Source organism: Mustela putorius, unplaced genomic scaffold (assembly GCF_011764305.1).
Source record: "Mustela putorius furo isolate JIRA1106 unplaced genomic scaffold, ASM1176430v1.1 tig00003927_pilon_pilon_pilon, whole genome shotgun sequence".
Lineage (NCBI taxonomy): Eukaryota > Metazoa > Chordata > Mammalia > Carnivora > Mustelidae > Mustela > Mustela putorius.
In genome coordinates this window covers 7,089,487-7,096,212 of record NW_025422072.1, presented here as the reverse complement: position 1 = coordinate 7,096,212, position 6,726 = coordinate 7,089,487, and positions in this window count along the sequence as shown.

The window sequence follows — 6,726 nt, the reverse complement described above, 5'->3', positions numbered from 1 at the left end:
AAAATATATTCCAGAATTAAGAATTGATTAGCAAGAACAAAAGTGAAATATACAGATTAAAATGTCAGATATTGAAGTTCTCTGCTGCTGTTTCATTATTGTTAATAGCAGTAAACATTATAAATCTCAAATTTAGCAGGCAGAATGTCATGCAATTTGTCAAGTTCAGTTTAGCTAAAATGAGGTTTGTTGCTTACACAATCAACTTGTTAATTCAGTTGGCACTTATTCTACTGCTGCTGCATAAATCCTCAACTATAAGCCACAACACACATTTTTAATTTGCTGGCCATCAGATTAAACAAAAGACATGTATTCATTCAAGCTGCATTGTAGTTACACTGATTACTGCCTTTAGACTGTTCATAAGACTTATTTTAAATAAGTTTTGGTTCAAATTAAAGTCAGACTAGCCCACATTTCCACTAACAATCTTGATGTTTACTGTCCTTTATATAATTTTCGAGAAAGCTCAATATTTCAGGGGAATACTTTTCCTTAAATTTGATTTTTTTTGGCTCCGAATATATTTTATATTGTTTGTTTTCATAATTATTATAATTAGCTGTTGATAATGCCTTACAACTTTCTTTTCACTCAGAATGTAAACAACCAAAAACTCAAGTGTTGGTACAAGTTGTACACATAATTTGTATGAGCAAAAAAGATATAGATTAATAAGTGAATGGACTGACCTGAGATTTAAACAAAGAAAATCTCTTCTAGAGATCACTAGGGAATTATAAATTCAACTCAATCTCATGTCAAATGTCAAGCCTGAAAAAATATACTTAAATCACTCATCTTCAAAAGAGGAAACAGGCTGAGAGACCTAAACTAATTTGCTCAAAGAATTTCTTTGGCTTTAGATACAAAGCCAAAATAAGAACCTGGATCTATTCATGCCCAGTGTTCATTCCACTATATCTTAAGGACATCAGTTCACTCTTTAAGTCATTATAGGACATTTACATTGTACAAAATATTAAATATAAGTTAGTCAAAGAGCTTAATATGTCATCTCTACACTTAAGGATTTATAGTCTGATAAAATTTTTTATAAGCTAAGATACTTTCAACAGTTAGTACACCACTTCCCCCCCCAAAATCTAACTCAAACTGCATTTTTTTTTTAAAGATTTTATTTATTTACTTGACAGAGAGAGATCACAAGTAGGCAGAGAGGCAGGCAGAGAGAGAGGAAGCAGGACCCCTGCCGAGCAGAGAGCCCGATGCGGGACTCGATCCCAGGACCCTGAGATCATGACCTGAGCCGAAGGCAGTGGCTTAACCCACTGAGCCACCCAGGGACCCTCAAACTGCATTTTAAAAATAAGTTCATGTATATGTTCCCATACAGAAAGGAGAGAGGTGGTAAAGTGAGCTCAGGATTGGCTGTTTCAGCCCCACTCCCATGCTATCTCGTTCTACAGCACAAGATTTATCCTAAAGCTAATTCACTCAGTGGCTGCCAGAAGCAGAGACACTTTCTAGTTCTAATCCAATGAAACACGAGAAAAACAAAACAAACAAAAAAAACCCTTTTATTTTCTAGAAGAAATTAGCTAGCCACTTTTTCCTACTACATTGATCCAAAGTGACTTAGTTTGCCCATTCTGGAACTAGCCACATATAAGGAAGAGGAACAGAAATTTTTGTTGAGGTAACCAATGTAAAACACATATTGGGGACTGAAATGTCCATTATCAATATGGCAGTTTATTCTCAATTAGTATGAATCACCATATCCGAGTACCTTCAAAATGCTTTTCCTATATGCATATAAGTTAGCCAAGGATTTAATTTTTAAGAGGACAGATGTTCATTTTTTCAATTATGCTTTGCCATTTTGTCCTACATGACTCTAGGCAAAATACTTAGCCTCTTTGTACCTCAGTTTACTCACCTGTTTAGTTAAGATAACAGTACCTGTCTCATATGTTTTTAAATTAATTAAAATGGCAGACTATTATTTATAATTGTGGATAATATAATAGTATTATACCAATGTTATGTATAGTTATTACTTTGGTTGTTGGTATTGCTATTACTAACTTATTATTAATAAGATTAAAAAGGCATAAATTAACACAAAACTTTAAGGAAAATTCTTTTTGTTTACAAATTGTATCTAGCGGGGGGGGTGGGGGGAGCGGGCACCTGTGTGGCTCAGTCTTTAAGTATCTGCCTTCCACTCAGGTCATGATCCCAGGGTCCTGGGATGGAGCCCCACACTGGGCTCCCTGCTCTAAGGGAGGCCTACTTCTCTCTCTCCCACTCCCTGTGCTTATGTTCCCTCTCTCTCATATTCTCTCTTTTCCGTCAAATGAATTAAAAAAAAAAAATTTTTTTTTAAATCTCTAAAAATAAAAAGAAACAGAGGCGCCTGAATGGCTCAGATAGTTTAGGCGTCTGCCTCCAGCTCAGGTCATGATCTCAGGGTCCTAAGATCAAGCCCCGCATTGGGCTCCCTGCTCAGCAGGAAGCCTGCTTCCCCCCTCTCTCCCTGCCTGCTTCTGCCTACTTGTGATCTCTCTCTATCTGTCAAATAAATAAAGAAAAACTTCAAAAAAAAAAAGTTTATTAAAAAAAAAAAACTTAAAAAAAAAATTGTATCTAGCGGGAGCTAACATCTGATGCAAAGTAACTATTACAAACCAGAAACTAACAACTACTCTGGCTTGCTGATTCTTTTTTTTTTTTTTTTTTTAATTTTATTTATTTATTTGAGAGAGAGGGAGAGCTTGAGAGGGAAGAGGTCAGAGGGAGAAGCAGGGAGCCTGATGTGGGACTCGATTCCAGGATTATCACCTGAACTAAAGGCATTTGCTTAACCAATTAAGCCACCCAGGCACCCCTACTTGCTGATTCCTAACTATAATTTCCGCTTATATGCTACCTTCTTAATGAATGTCTTCCTAGTTCCGTAAGACAGTGTCTTCATATCTTCCAAATTAGAAATTAAACTTACAGTAATGGCATCATCAAGCCACCCTTCCTCATTAAACAAGTGGAGTCACAGAATTTTTCTGTTGACACAGTTAGCAAGATATACTATGTTGGCCACAAGAGCTTATTTGAATGTATTTCCTACTGGCTAGCACAGAAGCTGGCAGGCAGATTTTCTGTAAAGGGCCCAAAAGCAAATATTTGAGGCTTCCTGGACAATATCGCTGATGCAAGTCACATGGACACATGCAGAAGAAACCCACAAAAGCAAGCAAGTCCTCACCAGCCCCATTCTGATACTGCCTTGATCTACTTCTCAGCCTCACCCCTAGGGATAAGGTTCTTCCCTGCGCCTCCATAGTGTTGAAGGGGCAGGCTCTGCTTTCGTGTGGGTAGACAGCCCCTGCCCCAGTGTGACCAGTAACCAGGCAAGTTAAGTCTGTTTGATTCTTTGGATTGATTCCTGGTAACTCACTTGACGGAAGATTCAAGGTACGTTCTAGTATTAAATTACTTAGTATTAAGGTGATGTTTTGATTTTGCAAGTTTTACTCCTTGTCTGTTGCTTATTTTAATTCAAACTCAAACTCAAATGAGGAAGGAAGATGCTGTTTCTTGACTGCTTTCTCAAACTCTAACATCTATTGCATTGTTCAAGGCACTTAGGGATTAAAATTTTGTGGAAGTTTTTGGAATACTAGTGCCCACGGCTTTGGCCATTGATTACTTTTAATGAGTTTGGTGTCCCTTTATTCAAGGGGAAACAATCCATGGGTCTGGGGAGTCACAGTGCCTCCCAAGCAACGGAGTACCCTTCACAAGGGATTCCGGCCACAAGTGAGCTTGACCCAGATTCATAGACAGCAATTCAGAAAGAGCAAAACTGGCTGGGGCTGTTCACCTAACCTCGTTCAGCAAAATCAAGGAAGAAGGAAAAAAGTGTAGAGCCCAGAACTGTTTTGGTCTTTGGGGGCATTTTTGACTAAATACACTGCGTTTCTGGTCCAGTGGAGCTTTTACAGGAGAACAAAAGCTGTTTGCTGAGAAGGAGGCCAGGCGTGGCGCTATCTTGGGCCTAGAAATTTATTTCGACGCTCGTTAACACTCCCTCTTTCGTGGCGACACAAGATGACCCCACGTTTCGGTATCCTCCTGGCATAGTCTTCCTTCCAAGGCTTGGCTTGGGGTCCCTCGCACTGGATAGTCTCTCACACCCCCGCACGCGGGCTGTGAGAAATGAGGACGGGCCCCCGCACCCCCCACCATCACCAGCGTCTCATTGTCCGGGACCCTACCCCGGGCTGCAAGGACTTCAGCAAGCTCTCCTCACTCAAGGCTTTGGGATTTGAGACGGGATCAGGGCAGGCGAGCGCCCCCCAGAGAACACATGACTTACCGGAGCGTGGTCCAGCACCACGGAGGCCGCCATCATAACGTGTGGGCGTGGCCTGCGTTTAAGGCGGCAACGGGCGCGGACCGCCTTGGGAGTCGCGGAGGCTCACGGAGCCTCACACCGGCGTCCCGGCGGAAGAGACCCCACTATTCCTCTCACCGCCCTTCGGTTTGTCACCCCACCCAGCGTCCTGGGGCCTCTGGGTATTAAATTTTAAGACATAGAAAAAAAATTATTTTGATCTTGGCGGCGGGTAGAGGGCTATGTGAGCCATGAGGTGTTTTTAAAATGGACTTTTTTTTTTTTTTTTTTTTTGTACTATCGTGACTTGGGCAGGTGTCTTTAAACCTTGAATGATGACTGCATGGGATTTCCATCATGTTGGGTACAATAAATAGAGTCCTTGTGTCCCTTCAAAAGTCCCATGTGGAAAACTAACGCCCAAGGTTGTGGTTTTCTGGAGGTGAAGCCTTTGGGAGGTGATGGTGTCAAGAGGGTGGAACCCTCATGACTGAGATTCACGCCTTTTTTTTTTTTTTTAAGATTTTATTTATTTATTCGACAGACAGAGATCACAAGTAGGCAGAGGCAGGCAGAGAGAGCAGGGGAAGCAGGCTCCCTGCTGAGCAGAGAGCCCAATGAGGGGCTCGATCCCAGGACCCTGGGACCATGACCTGAGCTGAAGGCAGAGGCTTTAACCCACTGAGCCACCCAGGCGCCCCAGATTCAGGCCTTTTTGAAAGGGAGGCCAGAGAGCCAGCTAGCATTTTCTGACACGGGACGCACATGGAGGAGACACCCACAAAGCAAGCAAGTCCTCACCAGCCCCTGATTCTGATATTGCCTTGATCTGGTACTTCTCAGCCTCCACAACAGAGCAGTAAATTTTAGTTGTTTATAAACAACCCAGTCTATGGGACTTTGTTACAGCAGCTCAACAGAATAAGACATTGGGTACCATCTGTTTCTCATGCCCATGTGCACAGATGTGCCACCTTCCTAGACCCTAAAGGAAACGCATGATAACCTTACCCTCATTAAGCAGACGTCTAGATACATGCATGCAGACCATGAATGCCTCAGCCAAATGAGACTGTTCCCAGGCCTAAAAAGCAAATCAGACTATGTTGATGCAGCAAGGTTATGGGATTCTGCAAAGGCTGCACTTTAACAAAGGATATAAGAGCCAAAAAATGCCCACTGTAGACTTTGAGCAAAATGCTGCTCATGAGTTTCAGGAAGTGGAATCAGTGGAAACTTTGCTGGGAGTTTCAGCGAAGGTCCCACTGCAAAACTTTGGCTGGCTCAGTTGGTCTTAGTGCAGGCTACTGTGGCTTGACCTTAAACAACTTCGGTTTTTCCTTATATATTCATGATTAGAACAAAGACATGATTATATAAGAAAGTGTCCAGACTAGGCCTTGGTATTGGTGAGCAGCATAATATTTCCTACCTTAAACTATGAGGTGAATTATCTCTACAGACACTCTGGTTAGGCTTTAGTTTTAAATTGTTAGTGCTTGGTCCAGGTAGACAGTATTGGATCAAGTGCCCTAAATTCCATCCTGCACAGAGGTTCCAAAGAGAATTCATGAGACTTAGCTTCAGGATTAAGAGCTATAAAAACTCTCAAACTAGTAAGTGAATTACAAAAGATATTGAAAGTAGAAATACAGTGCATCTTCAAAGATATTTATGGAATTAAGTTTCTGAGGAAAGAGAAGGGAGCCAGGCAGGACAAGTATATATAGATCAAGGCCAGGGCTGAGTTAAATGTTATTCTGATGGGGGAAAACCCATAGGGTGTTTTCAAACACATTTTCAAAAATGTAAAGTGGGGGTATAGTATTTGTTGGAACAGTGGATGCTTTTGGCAGACTCAGAACTTACCATTTAGGAATATGAAAGAAAAAACAAATGTTTAGGCCACAAAGTAGAAGGAAAAGAAAGCATTGAGATCCAGGAAAGAAAATGCTACTTCTATTGTGTTAGAAATGGTAAGTGACCAGCTTATGAAGCAAGTTAAATTGCTACCCACTCAGCTGAGTAGGCTTGTAAGGAGGAGAGGAAGAACAGAGGGAAATGGTAAAGATAGGAGACTTTGAGAAGCCTGTGACAGAAGAATTGGTTTTCAGTCAACCACAAGCTTAAAACAAAACAAAACAAAAACAAACAAACCAAACCAAAACAAAAAAACCCCAGCAGCTTAGTTCTCGACTATTTTGAGGGTAATTCTCCAGCTGAAAAACATGTAGGGATGTTGGGGAAATTCCCATAGGAAAGTTTTCCACATCAAGAATTATTGGCATCAGGGTGACTGGGTGGCTCAGTTTGTTAAATCATCTGCCTTCGGCTCAGGTCATGATCCCAGGATCCTTGAGTCG